This window comes from Capricornis sumatraensis, chromosome 12, assembly GCF_032405125.1.
Source record: "Capricornis sumatraensis isolate serow.1 chromosome 12, serow.2, whole genome shotgun sequence".
NCBI lineage: Eukaryota > Metazoa > Chordata > Mammalia > Artiodactyla > Bovidae > Capricornis > Capricornis sumatraensis.
Genome location: NC_091080.1, coordinates 9,907,269 through 9,928,918, shown reverse-complemented (window position 1 = coordinate 9,928,918; position 21,650 = coordinate 9,907,269). Strand labels below are relative to the sequence as shown.

Genomic DNA, 21,650 nt, shown 5'->3' with positions numbered 1-21,650 from the left:
AATCATGATCAGAGGATTTAAGTAATATGTATTTCCATTTTTTCAGAATAAGAATAAAGGAATTGTGTCTCTGAATTAATCAAAAAAAATTAGTCATCCTTTGTCAGGATAGAGAAGAAACATGAAAATGTATGCCCTGAAAATGGATTATTTATTACTGATTTGAGTCAAGGCTAATATAACATATCTGCTACTTTCCACTGATATTCTAGTTAACGTAAATACTAAGTAAGCAATGATTTGTAGAAGAATATATTTTATTTATGAATATATAAAATAATGTTGGTTATTGCTACATATCAAAATGTTAACCAGAAAAAAAGTTATTTATATAATTCATCCTTGTAAGTTTGAAATCATATAAGCATTTGAAATTCCCTGATTGAACAGTTTTCAAGTTTTTACTTCATTCTCATGAAAATAGAATCATTTCTCTTAATATTTTCTCAGAAGATTTGTAATTTCATTCAGACACAAAGATTATAGAACAGAAAACAGATGTGTAAGTAATTCTAGCAAAACTGATGAGGCAACAGATGAAAGAAAATATAAATATGTTTGCTAATTTCAAATTAGATATACGTGCCTCTGAGGGTGAAAGTGAAAGTTGCTCAGTCATATCCAACTCTTTGTGACCCCATGGACCACTGTTCGTGGAATTCTCCAGGCCAGAATACTGGCGAGGGTAGCCTTTCCCTTCTCCAGTGGATCTTCCCAACCCAGGAATTGAACCTGGATTTCCTGCTTTGCAGGTGGATTCTTTACCAACTGAGCTATCGAGGAAGCCCCTAAATATTACATTGCTTAGAGGAAAATGTAATCCTCCCTGATATACACAACCATATAGATTATATTATTTCCATGTTTAGATTATACTTAAAAATTAGAGCTATATTAAAGCAATGTTCAAGTCCCAGGAAAGCTATTAGTTCCCAATTTCTACAGTAAATCTACTCAATTGTTTTATGGAGACTTTCTAGACAGTCCTGGTAAGGAGAACTAAAATACAGGCTTGATCAAACTGTCATGTGAAGTAATTATACATGTATAACGATTGGTAAGTATAGACAGGCAACAAAAAACATACAACACGTATAAAGTATCTTTGTTTTTGTTCTCAATATTTCAAGAAGTAAGCTAATTTTCTTAAGCCTCTTGCAAATTCTTTCATTCTCTATACTGAAACTTTCTTCCGAAATGTTAGAATTGTAGCTACAATGTATGCAAAATTTCATTTCTTTAAGCACCTAGCAAGATACCTTGTAGGCATAGGACATAAAATAATAGCTTAAATATGTTTAAATCATTGACTCTTGACCATTATGTTTTTTCCGTTCAGTTCAGTTCAGTCACTCAGTGATGTCCAATTCTTTACGACCCCATGAAATGCAGCACACCAGGCCTCCCTGTCCATCACCAACTCCCGGAGTTTACTCAAACTCATGTCCATTGAGTCGATGATGCCATCCAGCCATCTCATCCTCTGTTGTGCCCTTCTCCTCCTGCCCCCAAATCCCTCCCAGCATCAGGGTCCTTTCCAATGGGTCAACTTTTTGCATGAGGTGGCCAAAGTATTGAGGTTTCAGCTTCAGCATCCGTTCTTCCAGTGAACGCCTCAGACTGATCTCCTTTAGAATGGACTGGTTGGATCTCCTTGCAGTCCAAGGAACTCTCAAGAGTTTTCTCAACACCACAGTTCAAAAGCATCAATTATTTGGCATTCACCCTTCTTCACAGTCCAATTCTCACTTTCAAGTAAAACTTATGTTATTCTCTTTTGTTTCTCTTTAAAAATCTGTCTATCCTTTAAGGCCAAGTAAAAGATGCATGATAGCCACAAGTGATTTTGGACAGTCCTTTCCCACCAACTGTATTATGATATTAACTAATACTACTGGCTTGGGAGGTTCCTGAAAGTAAAACTATATCTTTCCCTGTCATTTATTCACCAAATTTAAAGTATAAAATTGGTCGTTTAAGACTAGTTGTTTGTCATCAGGAAAAAAGGAATAACATAACTAGAGTTTGCTGCACATATACAATATGTTTGATATACCATCTATATTATTTTGTTCTATATACCACTTTATGAACAAAATCATATAAAATTGGTTTTGTAGATAATGACTGAGTCAGGTTAATCCATCTTCTCTAACTTATTTAGTCAGAACCAGGTATAGCCTACTGATCTAAAACTCTTATTTTTTCCATTGTGGTTTTTGTTTTTCAAATCAAAAGTTATTTTTTTAAGTGAATTTTGACACATAATTCATTCAAAATCAAAAAAAGTGTTCTTTAATAACCAAAGTAAATATTTAGCAGTTACATGCCTTCAATGTGAAAACAATTTTCTTTTCATTAGTTTGCTGACTGTGTCCTTGACATCCTTATTTCTCAGACTGTAGATCAGGGGATTCAGCATGAGGATGACCACCGTGTTAAACACAGACACCACTTTGACTGTGTGCCTGGAGGTTGTGGAGTTGGGCACAGAGTATAGGAAGAGGATGGCACTGGGGAAGATGCTGATGGAGGCCAGGTGGGAGGCACAGGTGGAGAAGGCTTTGCAACAGCCACCAGCTGATTGCATCTTCAAGGTGGTGACAACAATGAACATGCAAGACGTGAGAATGACAAGCAATGTGATCATCTCATTAAAGGTGGCAACAGTGAAAAGAAGCCCCTGGATGAGATAGAATCAGAATAAGAGAGAGAAATCAAGAAAGAAAGCTCACAGAAGTGATTGATTGTGTTGAAACCGCGAAAAGATAATTTGACAGCAGAACACGTGAGAGTCAAGGAACATGCTACTCTCCATGCACATGACACAACCACTAACATGCCACAGTGTCTCTGGGACATGATGACTGTGTAGAGTAGAGGTTTGCAAATAGCCACGAAGTGGTCATAGGCCATCACAGCAAATAAAATTAATTCAGTCACCACAAAGGTACAAACGAGAAAGAATTACACCATATATCCCCAAAATGAAATAGTTCTGTCTTCTACAAGTAGGTTCACCAGTATCTTGGGAGCAATGATGGAAGAATAGCAGAAATCCACAAAGGATAGGTGGCTGAAAAAACAGCACATGGGAGTGTGCAGTTTGGGGTTAACTTTGATGATGACCACCATCCCAAGGTTCCCTGCTATGTTGAAGTTGTAGATGGCCAGAAATACCAGGAAGAGGGGGGCTTGCAGTTCTGGGTAGTCTGAGAAACTCAAGAGAGTGAATGTGGCCCCAACAGTTATATTTCTCTTGGTCAGAGACATGCTTCCTGATGGACAGATATGAACATCTGTCTTGGAAATAATATATTAGGAGAGTGACTGACACATAAATAATGCTTACCTGTGCCCTGTACAGAGGGGATATGAAATGAGACAAAATGAATCTGTGTTATAATCCTGATAGGGGTTCATCATCCAAGCAAAAATAGTTACAGCTTCAGAAAATAATTACTTGTTACTTTGTTCCCTCAAAAACGTAAAGCTTAATTCTTTTCTAGTTCTGAAATATAATTTTAATGACATAGAAATGTTATAATTATAAGTCAAGCAATTTTTTGTAACATGCAATCAAATCCTCAAGTGTGACATTCTAATACTGCACTCCATGAATTCTGCAAAATGAAAAAAATTAAGCTTATATAGTTATTAATAAAAATGAAAACACTTGAATAACTTCTATAATCAGAAATAAGTTTTACATAAAATATCTGCATATTTGTGATGTAAACAAATATTAGTCTGTGTGGTAAGTAATAACAACTTACTTAATGTTGTTTAATTGGTAAGTCATGTAGGACTCTGCGGCCCCATGGACTGCAGCTCACCAGACTCCTCTCTCCATGGAATTTCCAGACAAGAATACTAGAGTGGGTTGCCATTTCCTTCTTCAGGGGATCTTCCTCTCCCAGGGATCAAATTCATGTCATCTGCACTGGCAGGTGGATCCTTTATCATTAAGCCACCAGGAAACCTGTACTTACTTATGCTCATATTTTAAATATCTGATTAGCACTTTAATCATCATCCCTCTTTTTTGACTGAAAAGGCCAGCTAGCAAATTAAACAATGATTTACAGCTTTAAGAAAATAATACCTATTGAGTAGCCTTTCTTTACCTGTGAGCAACAGAAACTTGAAGAAGCTATAACTTGCCTAGTGACATACAGGCATTGATGCTCAACTGCAGCTAGAGCCCATGTTCAATTCCCAGTGACACACTCATTTCCACAGCAGGCTGTGATTCACATTACAGACTGAGATATGGGCATTTCTATTCTGTAAGCGTCACATTTCCCCCCTCATTTTGCCAATTTTTTTTTTGGGGGGCCACTTTAAAGACAAAATCCATGCTGTAAAGTTGTAAAAGTTAGTCCAATATTTATGTGTGGGCTGCAGAGATCTTCTTATCTGTATAAAGATGGAACATAAAGAATGGATGTCAGGGAAAGCCCTTTTTAGACATAAATGTGATTAAAAGTCCTAAATATTGACACTTGTCTAGATGATTCTCTCTTTCTTAGTCACCTAGAATACTCAAATTGTCAGAAGCATGAATGAAAATTGAGATTCTCCACACTTTGATGACACATAAAATAAAGGAGCTCTTAATATAGAAAAAAAAAAAAAATGAATGGGATTTCTTAAACTGGAACACAGATAGGAAACCCAGTTACATTTGAGCCTAAGTAGATAATGAATTATTGCTATAAATGCATCCTAAGTATTCTATGGAGGTTTTCATACTAAACATTCATTGATTATCAGAAGTTCAAATTAAATTTACCATTGTTTGTTAAATCTGTTAACCTTATATCTAGAAGAATTTAGATTGATATAGTGAAGAGTACATTCCACTTGGAACTTCCTTGTTTTAGAACAATAGGGTCTTGCCTGCCAGAAATTCCGTCCATCAAATAATGAAGACTTCTTGCTCAGACTAATATATCTGGTAAGGTCATCTCTGTTTCCACATCCCTAGAACCAACTGGCTCTAGATGTTTCAGCATTAAAGTTAGAGGTCCCACGTAGCAGGACTCTTGAAGGTCTTGTATGTTCAGATATTCAAGGATTTAAGGATCAGTCTTTCCAAATCAGTTCTCACTACTATAAAATTCTTTACTAGTGACCTTTCTCAGAGTTTCTCAAACTCAGCATTATTGATATTATGTGCTAATTTATTCTTTTTATGAGTACCTATACTGTTCAAAGTACCACATATAACAGCATCTCTGGCCTTTATGACAGCATCACCCTCCTCCTGGTCTCTCCACTGTGGCTATAAAAAGATCTCCAGGTATTGTCACATGTACACTTGGGAGCGGGGAGAAGGTGCATAATTGCCTGTAATTGAGAACTACTGTCTTCTTTCTTTTATTCTGGTGGCTTTTCATTTTTCTTCTATCTGACTTAAAACTATTTTTTTATCTCCCAAATGACGTTATCATATGGATTAGACAATTTAGCTTTTCTTTGGATCTGGGAAGAATGGTCTAAAATCTTCTTTCTTATGATTTCTTCCTAATTTCTTTTTTATTTTGCTTTTATGAGCTGACATATTTCCCCCCCTGCTCTAAAATCTTATTTAGAGCTAGTCTTATTGATTCTATTTCTCCGGAAGCTTCATTTCATTCTTTCAGTTCAGTTTTATGTAAATACTTCCCTATTGTCTGAAAAGTCACAGAAACACAGAGTAACGTACCTGAAAACTCTCAGGCCCCTCTGTCCCTCCCCTCTCAGGAAACATTTGTCCAGGAGACTATGAAGAAGCTCAGTTACACCAAGGTCCCTCTACAAAGCTCTCTAGAAAGTATGGCCTTTCTGTTCTAAAAACATGTTGGCAGTGGCTTAAACTTTCCTTAAAATATTTTTTTCTCATAAAGAATTGACAAGCCTAAGATATATTCTAGATCACCTTACACAGTAAAGAATATCCTATTTTCACAAACCTACACACAAACCTGCAGGTGGGAAGGGCAGCCTCCCCTCCAGCCTCTGAACAGTCACTGGTTTGGAGGAGAGAACACTCATGTCGCTGCTACTCCCTGTGTCAACAAGACCCCAGAGAAAACTCCCTGCCTTGTTCTTTGGAGGCCACAGAACAAGCAATTAGAATCAATGACTGTTTTCTGATGAAATTATGATTTCTTGAAAAACAAACAGCAGCTTTAGAAACATTTTATACAACAATTGATCAAAAGTGTCAATGTATTCTCTCCATGCTCCATGATCACTGAGGTAGAATCCAAACCATTTTGTATAGTAACAAGAGACAGCAAAAGTTATGATTACTAATCAGTAAATATACTTTTAGTATATTTTTTTATTCATTTAATTTTTTCTAAACTTACTGAAGTAAAATTGATAAGCAAAATTTTATATATTTCAGGTATACACCTTAATGTTCTGATAAATAAATAAATATAAATATATATTATATATATTTAATCTGGCATGAGCAAATGCACATGCAATTGAGTTATTTTTTGTAGTTTGAATATTGAATATGATCAACATTGATGGAAAAATATTTACAAGGAACTCTGCAACTTATTCCCATTAATTGTAATATTTAATTTTGTGTGTGGTTTATAAATGTCATCTCCTCACCCTCATGAGGATTATTATATCCAACTAGAAGAATAATATAGTTCTGTTCATGTATTAATATGACAGTTGCTGATAGAAAATAGTATATATTATAATCTTGTAGAACATCACTGGGTGTCGCAGAGAAAACTTTGTACTTTGAATGTTAAATAATATTACTCAAGTCTCCTGCATTGCAGGCAGATTTTTTACTATCCCATAGCGATGGAAAGACTTAAGATGGCAATATCACAGAATGCATCTTCAATCTGAAATGAAGATCCAATATGACTTGATCATTCAGAGCTTTTGTGTCATAAAGTTTTATTAAAATATAAAAGAGATAGAGAAAGATGCTGACATAGACTTCATACAGGGGCAGTAAGAGTACCCTCTGCTGGTCTTTAGCTAGATGTTATTACAGACACTGCTGCTACTGCTGCTAAGTTGCTTCAGTCGTGTCCAATTCTGTGCAATCCCATAGACAGAAGCCCAACAAATTCCTCCATCCCTGTGATTCTCCAGGCAAGAATACTGGAGTGGGTTGCCATTTCCTTGTCCAGTGCATGAAAGTGAAAATTGAAAGTGAAGTCGCTCAGTCGTGTCTGACTCTGAGCGACCCCATGGACTGCAGCCTACCAGGCTCCTCCATCCATGGGATTTTCCAGGCAAGAGTACTTGAGTGAGGTGCCACACTAGCAGTCTGCTAAGGAAAGAAAGGCAGTGTCTCAGAGAATGGCACCAGGCCCCTCACCCACAACATGCATTGAGATAACATTGGCAGCAGGTGAGTCATCCCGGGCCATAAAATGATTGATATGAATCTTGAAGAACAGCAGATTTCCAGGAAAATATATCATTTCATTAACATAGAGGAGAAAAAATTATGAGTAAGACATACTGGTTTGTCAAGTTGGTTCTGAGACTTTAGGGGGAACCGACCTGAAGACAGAGTCTAGCGGAAATACATAGTATATTAATATAGCTTAAGACAAACATTTCCTTACAAAAAAAAAAAAAAAAAAAAGCATTGCTTAGCTTAAGGTTTGAGAAAAGTTAAGTTTAGGTAGAGCCAGGAGTCATCATGGCAACACAGAATTTTCAGAGAAACATCCTTTAAAATTTATATCTAGAAGGGGAAAAAATGTAACACTAGTTTGTTTCCTCCAGCTGCTTAAGAGACAGGGAAAAAACATCTGACACTTGCAGCCTAATCCCTCTGTCTGGAAACCCCTGGTCTTCCTGCCTGTTACCCTCTTGGGGCCTTCAGGAACCAATACAGAAGCTGACCCTAACATACACGTGGAGTGACAAGGGACTCCAAAGAGCCAAAACAATCAGGTGAGTCTGCAGTTCTAAGGTCCTCAGGTGTGCTGTGCTAAGTCACTTCAGTCACGTCTGACTGTCAGAGCCCGCCAGGCTCCTCTGTCCTTGGGGATTTTCAGGCAAGAATACTAGAGTGGGTTGTCATGCCCTCCTCCAGGGGATCTTCCCAACCCAGGGATTGGAATCCTGCATTAGCAGGTAGGTTCTTTATCACTAGCACCACCTGGGGCAAAAGTACCTAAACGGAGATCAGGGAAACCCAGTTAGGAGAAGTGACTCAGAGGAAAGGAAGTGAGGGAAGGAGACTCTTAGTCACACTCAGAGAAGCCCGGCAGGTAGTTCTGCAGGTGGAAGAGGGGAGGAAGCAGACTGAAGCTGCATAGAAGATTAAAGAGGGAACTAAAGCAGGGGTCCCCAACCTCGAGGATCTAATGCCTGAGGATCTGAGGTGGAGCTGATGAAGTCATACTAGAAATGAGTGTTCAGTCACTCAGCCATGTCCAGCCCTTTGTAGCCCACCAGGTTTCTCAGTCCGTTGAATTCTTCAGGCAAGAATATTGAAGTGGACTGTCATTTCCTTCTCAGGAGATCTTCCCAACCCAGGGATTGAACCTGGGTCTCCCGCACTGCAGGCAGACTCTTTACCAACGGAGCCACCAGAAAACAGAAATAGAAATAGAGTGCACAATAAGTGGACTGCACTTGTAACATCCAAAAACCTTCCCCCACCCCAGTCTGTCAAAAAGCTGTCTTCCAAAAAAACTCCTGAGGTCACGGAAGGAACTTTAAGTGTACTCATCTGTCCCAGGTTGCTGGTTTAGGGACATGCTGAAGCAGGGCTGTCCCAAGAGGTAGGATCTCCCTTGCATGGGGTCCTCAACAGACCTCCGATAGCCTTGGTGATGAAGGGAGATATTTGTTTCATTTTTTTTTTTTTTAATATCCTTGTGGGGTAAACTTTTAAAACTTAGCAATTCTCTTACAGTCTACATAATAAAATGTTTTCTTTCTTTTCTGATCTGTGAAGTACCAACTGTGACAATCACTGTTCTGATATACCTCATAGTGTTGCTGACACTATGGATATAAATATGTGAAATTGAACTTGTTCAATAAAAATGATGATGCATCTGCCCTGTGCCCAGCACTTTCCAAGGGTTGGGGAGTACAATGAAAATACACCATAAGATGCACAGCTGGTAGGCATATTCTTTAAAAAAGCTTTTTACATTCCCACCAATAGTTTATTCTCAATGTCAACACTTGTCAATTAATGACCATGCTGGGTAGGAAGCTCATTAAAAACCCAGAAGCCAGGCTTCCTGGAAGGATATCCCATTCTCCCTTGGACAGTCCTCCACCCTCTCTGGCTCTCAGTTTCCTCATCTGCAAAATCATGGACAATTGACTATAATTCATCCCTGGAACCCAAGCCTATTGAGGGGGAGGGGAAATATTACTCCAAGGCCTGGATGAGAGACCAGATTGAAAGAAAAATATGCCATTGCTGGTTTTCAGTCAAACATACAGATACAATGAAGGGAGAAGCCCCTGGTCCTGTGGGATTTGCCTAGGGGTCTAGTCTGAAAATTCTTATACATCAGGAGATGGCTCAGAGCTGGATTTCCACCAACAAGAACATCCATGCAAAGGACAAGCCTGCAGAGCTCTGTGCCCCTCAGCCACAGGAAGAGACTGTCTCCTGACAGCCAGCAGCATTTACAAGTGATCTCCTAAGACCTTCACCAAACTACAGGGAAACCTCTGGGTTTTCTGTTTCCCTCACTTTTCTGATTCTTTAAAAAAAAAAAAGAAAAAAGGCACAATTCTTCATAGAATGCCACAATGGAAAGAAAATAAGCCTTCAATTTTTAGACCTCAATTTGCAAAAAACTTGGAGCTGTTTTTTTTTTTTTTTTAATTAAAGCACCACATAATATAAAATTTTTACACGTTCTAATTATTCAGTTCCAAAACACCAAGCTTATTTCACAGGGTCCCCATAGAAAGGCCCCCCTCTCAGCAGGACAGCCACAGATTCCATGAAAGGCAGCAAGGTGCCTTCCTCCCTTCTTTTCTGCCTGGTTGGCCACTAGGTTTTTAAATCCGTGCACTCTACTAAGTTTTTAGGGTGCAATTTGTGGATCCTTCCGTTTTCCATCCCAGCAGGTGGTCAAGGGCCCGCTGGGCTGCAAAGTGCCAGAAAGCAGGACTGGGCCAGCCAGCCAGAGCAAGGGTTATGAAGTCCCCGCAGGTGAAATCACCAGGCAGAATAAATACCTTGGACTTCCAGCAGGCACTAGGCTGCTTGGGAAAACTGCACAGGTCTGAGCTTTATGAGAAGGGGTAAAGTGGTAAAGGCCTTGATCCCAAAGACCAGGCCTTTCCGCCACCACCAGGTTAGGGGGCTCCAAGACTGTGCCAACAGAGAGGGCAGAAAATGTGGTTCCCTGCTCCACCAAGTCCCAGTTCTCTTATCTGCGGTCGGCACCCCTCCACTCCACTCACTGGATGTTGATTAATGGGGACCCAAGAGTGCACAAAATGGGTGTTCCCAGCTGCAATGGAGACCCCTGAGGGCACAACTGGGACCCCCCCACCCCAGATGTACCACCTGGTTCGCTCTGCCCCCAACGCACTCTGGGTGCACCAGACCCACCCCGACGCGCTCCTCGTGCACCCCGCTCCCACACCCACTTCCAGGAAAGGCCCGCGGTCCTCACTACTGTTGCCAGGTGAAATACAAGGACAAGCAAATCCAGCCCACAGAGACAATCCAAGTTTTTTATCAGCTGATCTGTCTATGATTCAGGAGTAAAACTATGACTACAGAAAGGAAAGATGTCCTGACTAGGATGGCCATGATATTCTATAGAACCAGACAAAATTGGTTATAAGGAAAATTCTTTTTTTCATGGAAACGGTAAAGCTGGTTCTTTTTCATATGCAATTAAAAACAATTAGCTTGTTACAAAGGCCTGCCTAGGGCAACGCTTAAAGTTAACCTTTGCCACAGAATTCAACAACTTCACTGGTGGGTCAGACTGTAAAGCACCTGCCTACAATGCCACAGACCTAAGAACAATCCCTGGGTTGGGAAGATCTCCTGGAAAGGGAATGGCAACCCACTCCAGTATTCTTGCTGCTACCCCTCTGCCTCCCCCTCCAAAAAAACAAAAAAGCAGCTCAAAGAAATATTTTAAATCTCAGGTGGAAAACTAGAAGATCCCTTGTCTGTCTGTATGGATTTATGTATGTCTCAGTGTGAGTCTTCTGTTTTTTGATAATATTGCTCAAGTTCTGAGTTCTTATTTAAATGGTCTCAAGAAAAGGAAGCCCTTACAAATCAAACAGTTGGAAATACAAGAAAACATTGGCCTAAATGAATTTCAGATTCACATGAACTGGGAAGTAGTCAATATTAAATATCTTTTTTTCACTACTCTACTAGAGACATGTCTAAGAGTCATTAACATTAAGCACAAAATTTTCATAGTGCCTAGGTTTATTATAAGGTAAAAATTACTATATTGTTATATCTGTCACAAGCTTGTCAACAAGAAAGTACCTCTAAACAACAACAACAAAAACTAAAAAATGTAAATGTGATATGAGGTTTTAGATACACTATTGACAATAATTATACTCTAAAATATCTGTCTATAATAGTCTCAATTGAAGGCAGAGGAGAAGGGGACGACAGAGGATAAGATGGTTGGATGGCATCACTGACTTGATGGGCATGAGTTTGAGCAAGCCCCTGGAGTTGGTGATGGACAGGGAAGCCTGGCATCCTGCAGTTCATGGGGTCACAAAGAGTCAGACACGACTGAGCAACAGAACTGAACTGAACTGAACTTACAATAGTTTCTCCAGATTTTGGTTACCTTTGTTTCTATCGTTGTGCTAAACTAAGTGATGACAGTGTATTGAATAGCTAGGTCATTTCCAAATAAATTAAGGTTCTGAAACATTCACTACTTGAAAGGAACTACCTCTTACACGTAACAAATGAGATTTTTGACTATCCATGAATAGTGTCTGGTGCCATCCTGACATGTTCAGTGTAAGAAAGCAATTTTTTTTTTTTTTTGTATTATCACTGATACATATGTTCACCAATCTATAGAATGCCAATATAAAACTCAGTTCTTGGTTGCTTAAGGGAAATGTATGACTTGTTATTAAAGAAGGTATGAGGAATGAAATCACATTTTATGAAGGAAAACAAAGTAGTTCTGTCTTACAGGTGGTAGTTAGTTTTAGGATGGGAGAACCAAAGGAATGGGTACAGAACAGGATAAGGAAGTTTAATGGAAAGTGGACCCACAGAAAATAGTTTTGTGCCTAGTACAAGTTTTTTTGAGATGTTGAACTGCCTTTGCTAATGGATTTTAAGTTTCTTTACCTCTTAAATGATCTGTTCTTGTTTTACCTTTGAAATCTTTTGTTAACTTTGGCTAAGTGGAGAAGTATTATTTCACGGTGACTTATGTGATCCTACCTGACTGTTATAAACCCTTTTGATATATATATGAACAAGCCTGTCTAAATAATTGACTTCTAGATAACTTTGGGATGCTTCAGAGGGCCCCTGAGACCTCCCAAAGAGAGATATTAAACAACCTGAGTTCATTTGGCATGTTAAACTACATGGAAAGTGCTGTCAGAAAAAGTGATGAATCTTCCCAAGTTATATTATATGATGAATGTTACTGTAAGGTATAGTTTGAGCTGAAGCAGAAAAGAAGGAGAGAGAGATGGCATTTGTAGCTGGGCAGGGGATGATAAGTCCCAGATAGATACAACCAGCCTGGAGGCTCAGGGCCGGACCTAAAGTTTGGTTTCATTTTCTCAAAAGTTAGATGGTTCAACAAGGGCCTTTGAGACTGTTGTTTTCTTTTCTAGGCTCCAAGACTCCTTCAGTTATTTTTATGGGTATCCTAGAAATTATGTGACATCCATGAAAATCTAACACGTCCTGATAAAATGCTGTCAGTTATAAACCTAGTTATCATATTCAAGTGTTTCAAGTCACAGCAGTGACCAGACTACTTTGTCAATTACTATCTAATCAGGTTTTAAACATTCCTTCTATGGTTTCACACCAATGCCTTTGCAAAAATACTGTTACTTCAAATTATATGTGGAAAAGACTTTTCTAAGCTTCAGTTCAGTTCAGTTCAGTTCAGTCGCTCAGTCGTGTCCAACTCTTTGCGACTGCATGAATCGCAGCACGCCAGACCTCCCTGTCCATCACCAACTCCCAGAGTTCACTCAGACTCACGTCCATCGAGTCAGTGATGCCATCCAGCCAACTCATCCTTGGTCGTCCCCTTCTCCTCCTGCCCCCAATTCCTCCCAGCATCAAAGTCTTTTCCAATGAGTCAATTCTTCTCAAGAGGTGGCCAAAGGACTGGAGTTTCAGCTTTAGCATCATTCCGTCCAAAGAAATCCCAAGGTTGATCTCCTTCAGAATGGACTGGCTGGATCTCCTTGCAGTCCAAGGGACTCTCAAGAGTCTTCTCCAACACCACAGTTCAAAAGCATCAATTCTTCAGAACTCAGCCTTCTTCACAGTCCAACTCTCACATCCATACATGACTACTGGAAAAACCATAGCCTTGACTAGACAGACCTTAGTCGGCAAAGTAATGTCTCTGCTTTTGAATATGCTGTCTAGGTTGGTCATAACTTTTCTTCCAAGGAGTAAGCGTCTTTTAATTTCATGACTGCAGTCACCATCTGCAGTGACTTTGGAGCCCCCAAAAATAAAGTCTGACACTGTTTCCACTGTTTCCCCATCTATTTCCCATGGAGTAATGAGACTGGATGCCATGATCTTCGTTTTCTGAATGTTGAGCTTTAAGCCAACTTTTTCACTCTTTTCTTTTACTTTCACCAAGAGTCTTTTTAGTTCCTCTTCACTTTCTGCCATAAGGGTGGTGTCATCTGCATATTTGAGGTTGTTGATATTTCTCCCAGCAATCTTGATTCTAGCTTGTGTTTCTTCCAGTCCAGCATTTCTCATGATGTACTCTGCATATAAGTTAAATAAGCAGGGTGACAATATACAACATTGACGTACTTTTCCTATTTGGAAGCAGTCTGTTGTTCCATGTCCAGTTCTAACTGTTCCTTCCTGCCCTGCATACAGATTTCTAAGCTTACCCATTAACAATTTTATTTGTTTGTTTGTTACCTGGTAAGCTGGTACCAGACTGAAATTTAGTCTCTCTAGGTTAAGAGAGCAAAGTTTCCTTAGAATGCAGCTTTTGATCACAGATGATAAATTTCTTTACCTTTCAATGATTTATATTTGTTTCTATCAGCTGTTTTTTTTTTTTTTTTTTAACTTCTTTAAAGAAAATAAGCATTATTTAAGATTATGGTACATGTAGGATGGACCAAGCTTTCCCCACTCCTGCAAATTCCCTTACGCCCTCAGATTCTTCTCATGGAACCAAGTTCTCACTTATCTCCAGAGGTATAATCCAATCTTTTTATCAGCTTATCAGCTCCTCATATCAGAGTCAATTTTAGCATGAGTTGGTCTATAATTTAGGTATGAAGCTATGACTACATAAAGGAAAGATGACTTTTTGATGCAGGATGGCCGTGATATTCCTTGGACTTCAGACACAGTTGGTTAAAATAAACCTTTTTTTTTTTTTTTTTCCCCTTGGAAACTGCAAAGCCAGTTCTTTTAGCATATACAATTGAAAACATCTAGGTCTTTAGGTCAGGTTTCATTCCAGTCCCAAAGAAAGGCAATGACAAAGCATGTTCAAACTACTGCACAATTTGACTCATCTCATATGTTAGTAAAGTAATGCTCAAAATTCTCCAAGCCAGGCTTCAGCAATATGTCAACCGTGAACTTCCAGATGCTCAAGATGGATTTAGAAGAGGCAGAGGAACCAGAGATCATATTGCCTCTTCTCTCACCTGTGAAGCTGCAAAATAACCAATGCGTTTTTAAAAGCTTCTGCTAACCGAGGAGAACAGAACTCAAAACAGCTGGAAGGACTGAGATAAGGCATCAAAACCAGTCTTTGATCTTAAAACCACTGGAGATTTCCCGGGAAATTAACCTCTAAAACTCCCTTTTATGGGAAGACAAGGGAAGCAGAAATCAAATGGTTTGCCTACAGGGAAAGGAGTACGTCAAGGCTGTATATTGTCACCCTGATTATTTAACATATGCAGAACACATCATGAGAAATTCTGGGTTGGATGAAGCACAAGCTGGAATCAAGATTACCAGGAGAAATATAAATAACTTCATTTATGCAGATGACACCACCCTTATCCTAATGGCAGAAAGTGAAGAAGAACTAAAGAGCCTCTGAAAGAAACTGAAAAGAGGAGAGTGAAAAAGTTAGCTTAAAACAACATTCAGAAAACTAAGATCATGGCATATGGTCCCATCACTTCATGGCAAATAGATGGGGAAACAGTGGAAACAGTGGCTGACTTTATTTTGGGGGGCTCCAAAATCACCTCAGATGGTGACTGCAGCCATGAAATCAAAAGACACTTGCTTCTTGGAAGAAAAGTTATGATCAACCTAGAGAGCTTATTAAAAAGCAGCATTACCTTGCCAACAAAGGTCTGTCTAGTCAAAGTATGTATTTCTAGTAGTCATGTATGGATATGAGAGTTGGGCTATAAAGAAAGCTGAACACCAAAGAATTGATGCTTTCAAACTGTGGTGTTGGAGAAGACTCTTGAGAGTCCCTTGGACTGCAAGGAGATCAAACCAGTCTGTCCTAAAGGAAATCAGTCTTGAATATTGATTGGAAGGACTGATACTGAAGCTGAAACTTCAATACTTTGGCCACCTGATGTGAAGAAGTGATTCATTGGAAAAGACCATGATGATGAGAAAGATTGGAGGCAGAAGGATAAGGGGAAAACAGAGGATGCGATGGTTGGTTGGCATCACCAACTCAATGGACATGAGTTTGAGTAAACTCCAGGAGTTGGTGATGGACAGGGAGGCCTGGTGTGCTGCAGTCCATGAGGTTGCAAAGAGCTGAACACAGCTGAGCAACTGAACTGAAGGGGGGCGGGGGGGATCTCTCAGCACTGCAGGTCATGGGTTCTAGGTGTTAAGGTTCAGAGAAACCTGCCAGTAAAGTACCAGGGAATAAACACCACATAGAGAGGCCACAAGCAGGACAATCTACATGCATGTTGAAAATGCCTGGGCAAAATCAGCTTAAATGCTTTGTTTTTAATGCTTTGAAAGAGGGCTGGGAAAGAAGAGCTGGGTAAAGAAAACAAAGTAGCTAGATTAAAATTTCTTTCATGTAATGAGATAGGCAAAATATAGCTAAAAATATGTCTAAGTGTAAGTCTTGAGGAATAGAGCTCTCTTTATTAAATAAGAAGTAACTTTTAATTAGACTAATCTTCCTCCTTTGGTTTCAAATAGTCCTGATACTGGTCTTAAGATGCTAATTGTCTATACCTTTCATGTATCTTATGATCATAATTTTAACTTTTTAAAGCATCAAGCAGGCTATATATATATATATATATATATATATATATATATATATATATATATATATATACACACACACACACACACACACACACACACATATATATGTGTATATATATAATAGATGTCATGTCAAGCTTTCCCATCATTTATCAACTTTCATTAAACTTTTCTTAAATGGTACTATTGGCATAAGAACACTGAAAAAACACTGAGATGATGTTCCTGATTATTCTTTTAATCTCTGGCCATGTTTTGCCACTCTTATCTTTAGTGTAGATTTATGGATGTTCATAACACCCTTGCTTAACAACTGTCATAGGAAGGGAATTCTGTTCACTCATCTCAAATATCCTGTTCACTTCCCATCAGTCAGGTTCTAGGCCATGTCCCAGCCCCTCCCAGAGCAGCTGTCCTTCTCTCCCGACCACATTAGTGCATGTTCACGCAACTTCCTCTTAAATTTCTGCAACACTTTCTTTAGTGTCACTGAAAATTTGAAACTTAGCACCTGACATTGTCATATATATATAATATATGTTGACATATATATATGCATACACACAATGCAGTCTGTGAGATATATGTAAAATATACTATATAAAAATTATATAGAGTCCTTTGAGATAAAGAATGCCATTGGTTTCAGATGACCTGGTGTATTTTTTCTTGTCCTCTACTTATATGATATTCATCTGAAATCCAATTATTATTATTATAACTGCAAGAAATAGAATGCCCGGAGCCAGTGTGAGGAATCCCGCCCATGGCAAAGGTCATGAGGAAGGATGTCCGACAAAACACAAAGGCGTGATCTGGCTTCAGGGGTTCCCCCTGGGTTTTCCTGAACATATACCCCCAAAAACCAGAGTCTGCCTGCTTTATTGTACTGTGTTTTCCACTCTTCTGACATTCTCTGGAAAAAGTTAACTCAGGGCTTCAGTTAACAGTCTCCTGTATATAAAAAGAAGGTTTTGATTTAAACCCCTTTGATAGCTTCCTAATTTACCTAACCAGTCTGCCCGGACTTTTTAAAACTTGTGAATTGTTTTCAGCCCCCAACTGCGAGAGGCATGAAGCTTAAAGCATCTTAAAGATACAGAGGCTTTTCTAAAAAGCTAAAAATTATATTGGTGACAGGTTTCACTGTTGAGTCAATGACTGCTGCCAGGCCTCCGTATCCTTTATCTTTTAGGCACCTGAAGGATATTAATCAATGTAATTGGGATATAGAAAAAGGAATATAGTAGTTTTTGATGTTAGCAATACTAGGCTTTTGAGTTAATTAATTAAATTTTCTCTTTGTTATAAATCACTGTACTCCACTTTCTTGTTATAAAATGTATCCTTGCTATGTAAGAATGTAACTGTATTTAGTGCTTTCTGACAGTGGCACCAGACTTTGGGAAGAGCAACACTGTTAAGGCAAATAAGTCTTCTGGTTAACAAACCCTTATCAGAAAAGGGCCATAAAATGTTAATTGGCCTTCTGGCCAGAAGATGATGTAAATCACCTAAGACTTGTGTATACAACTAAGTATGCAGAGAAGAAGCGTGGTCTCAATAAGAGTCAGGGCTGCTGACGCTGCATAATTTTGTATTACCCATTGATCTCTATGTACAATCAAAAGTATAAAAGGCATTTTTGGACAACAAAGGATGGACCAGTTTCTCGGACTAGTCTCTTGAACTAGTTTCTTGGAAATCTGGCTCCCCCCATGTCTCTCTCTCTTTCTTTCTCCCTCTCCCTCCCTCTCCTTTTCAGGCTGAATTCCCATCTGGAGCGGGGAGGCTCACCACATCTACTTACTTGCCCTGACTTCTAAGATCCGTGAGAGAGGAAGCCTAAGGTGGGGCACCCTCTGCTATTCAAACTGGCGCCAGTTGCCCAAAGTAGATGGTACAAATCTCTTGTCCTGAGGTCGTATTAGCTTTCCCCGTAAACCAAGTTATTCAGCATCTTTCCTCCACTAAATTTTCCTACTACACTATTCTTTCCTAATCTCTCTTTTATATTTCAAAATAAATAAGTTTTTCCTCACCACACTGTCCCCACTTCAAATTACCCTTGATCCACTGGGGCTGGACCCTGGCAATAGAGGAAAAAGATCTTACCTTCTGGAGTTCTCATGTCAGTACTTTTATCCACCTTCCCTGGTCTCTTGCTCCCTTGATCTCTCCTCTCTCTTTCATCTCGAACTTTTTATTCTTTTCATAGATTTTTTTCTAAAATATTTTATCTTAATCTTTTTTTTTTTTTTTTTGAAGTGTGTTCCATCACTTCCATTCTTTACTGTATAATCTTTTTCAGAAGACCAAGTACACACTCACATCCTCTGTGTTTAGGTGTTGTTTGACTGGGCTGTCTCTGTATTTGACTCACATTTTCATATTCCACAATATTACCACATGCCAGGAGAGGCAACAATTTTCCAGTCTGCTTCTCACTTTGACACATGTCACACTAAAATGAAGCAAAAGGAAGGGTCGCAGACAGACCATTGAATGCTTTAAGATGCTGGCCTTTTAGAATTACATTTTACGTTTTCCAAAGGGGAGCCCATGCATCAGAGCTCTGGCCAGTCATTTGGCTCCTTCTGTGGGACGCAAAGAGGCACAGGCTGGGAAAATCAGATCTGATTTAATGAATCTGATTTAATCTGATTTAATTCAAGGTGGCCACCACTCTGAATAAACCGCTTCCTGTTGTTGAAAATAACTATACTAACCAAAGCAATCTACAGATTTGATGCAATTTGTATCAAATTACAAATGACGTTTCTCATAGAGCTAGAACAAAACATTTTACAATGTGTATGGAAATACAAAATACCCTGAAGAGCCAAAACAATCTTGAGAAAGAAGAGCAGGAGCTGACAATATCAGGCTCCCTGACTTCAGATTATACCACAAGCTATAGTAATCCAAACAATGGTACTGGCTCAAAAATCGAAATATATTTTATAGATCAATGCGACAGGATAGGAAGTCCAGAGAGAAACCCACGCACCTGTGGTCAATTAATCTAAGACAAAGGAAGCAAGACTATACAATGGAGAAAAGACAGCCTCCTCAATAAGCAGTGCTGAGAAAAATGGACGACTACATGTATAAGAATGAAGTCAGAACACTCCCTAACACCATCCACAAAAATAAACTCAAAATGGATCAAATACCAAAATGTAAGGATAGACATTATAAAACTCTTAAATGAGAACATAGGCAGAACACTCTCTGCCACAAATTATAGCAATATCTTTTTTGACCCACCTCATTAGAGTAATGAAAATAAAAACAAAAATAAGCACATGGAACCTCATTAAACTTAAAAGCTTTTGTACAGCACAGGATATCAAAAACAAGACAGAAGACAACCCACAGAATGGGGAACAATATTTGCAAATGATGCAACTGACAGGAGATTAACCTCCAAATTATTCAAGCTTTCCAGGAGTAATATACATATGTACAAGTTGGACCATAAAGAAGGCTGAGCACTGAAGAACTGATGTTTTCAAACTGTGGTGCTGGAGAAGACTCTTGAGAGTCCCTTGGACAGCAAGCAGAACAAACCAGTCAATCTTAAAAGAAATCAACCCTGAATATTCATTGGAAAGACTGATGCTGAAGCTCCAATACTTTGGCCACTTGTTGAAAATAATCAATTTATTGTAAAAGACCCTGATGCTGCGAAAGACTGAGGGCCAGAATGAAGGGGATGACAGAGAATGAGATTATTAGATGGCGTGTTCGATTCAATGGACGTGAGTTTAAGCAAACTCCGGGAGATGGTGAAGGACAGGGAAGCAAGGAGTGTTGCAGTCGATGGGGTTGGAAAGAGCTAGACATGACTGAGCAACGAAACAACATGTAGAGATTCACAAAGAAATGTGACAGTAAGGGGTGACTACAACTGGGAGTTGATATCAGTCAGTTCAGTTCAGTAGCTCAGTCGTCTGACTCTTTGCGACTCCATGGACTGCAGCACGCCAGGCTTCCCTGTCCATCACCAACTCTTGGAACTTATCCAAACTCATGTCCATCGAGTCAGTAATGGCAACTAACTACCTCATCTGTCATCCCCTTTTCCTCCCGCCTTCAATCTTTCCCAGCATCAGGGTATTTTCCAGTTAGTCAGTTCTTCAAATCAGATGGCCAAAGTATTGGAGTTTCAGCTTCAGCATCAGTCCTTCCAATGAATTTTTAGGACTGATTTCCTTTAAAATTGATTTGTTGGATCTCTTTGCAGTTCAAGGAACTCTCAAGAGTCTTCTCCAACACCCTAGTACAAAAGCATCAATACTTTGGTGTTCAGTTTTCTTTTTAGTCCAGCTCTCATACATACATGACCACTGGAAAAACCAGAGCTTTGACCAGACGGACCTTTGTCAGCTAAATAATGTCTCTGCTTTCTAATATGCTATCGAGGTTGGTAATTTTTTTTTTTTTCCTCCAAGGAGGAAGCATCTTTTAATTTTAAGGCTGCAGTCACCATATGCAGAGATCTAGGAGCCCAGAAAAATAAAGTATCTTATTGTTTCCATTGTTTCTCCATCTATTTGCAGTGAAGTGATGAGACCAGATGCCATGATCTTAATTTTCTGAATGTTGAGTTTTAAGTCAACTTTTTCACTCTCCTCTTTCACTTTCATTAAGAGTCTCTAGTTTTTCTTCACTTTCTGCCATAAGGGTGGTGTCATATGCATATCTGAGATTATTGATATTTTCCCAGCAATCTTGATTCCAGCTTGTGCTTCATCCAGCCCAGCATTTTGCATAATGTGCTCTGCATATAAGTTAAATACACAAGGTGATAATATACAGCCTTGCTGTATTCCTTTCCCGATTTTGAACCAATCTGTTCTTCTACGTCCAGTTATTGCTTCTTGAACAACCCAGAATTTTGCATGATATGCTCTGCATATAAGTTAAATAAACAGGGTGACAGTATGTAGCCTTGATGTACTCCTTTCTAGATTTGGGACCAGTCTATTGTTCCACGGCCAGTTATTGTTACTTGACCTGCATACAAATTTGTTAGATGCAGATCTGGTGATCTGGTATTTCCATCTCTTTCAGAATTTTCCAGAGGGTTTTTTTTTTTTTTTTTAATCCACACAGTCAAACGCTTTAGTGTAGTCAGTAAAGCAAAATAGATGTTTTTCTGGAATTCTCTTGCTTTTTCAATGATCCACTAAATGTTGGCAATTTGATT

The 21,650-nt window shown here is 39.0% G+C and overlaps 1 pseudogene; it reads right to left on the bottom strand.

The window, feature by feature from the left end:
* Positions 1-2,332: 2,332 nt before the first annotated feature.
* On the bottom strand, positions 2,333-3,273 carry LOC138089265 (olfactory receptor 5D16-like; annotated as a pseudogene).
* Positions 3,274-21,650: the final 18,377 nt, after the last annotated feature.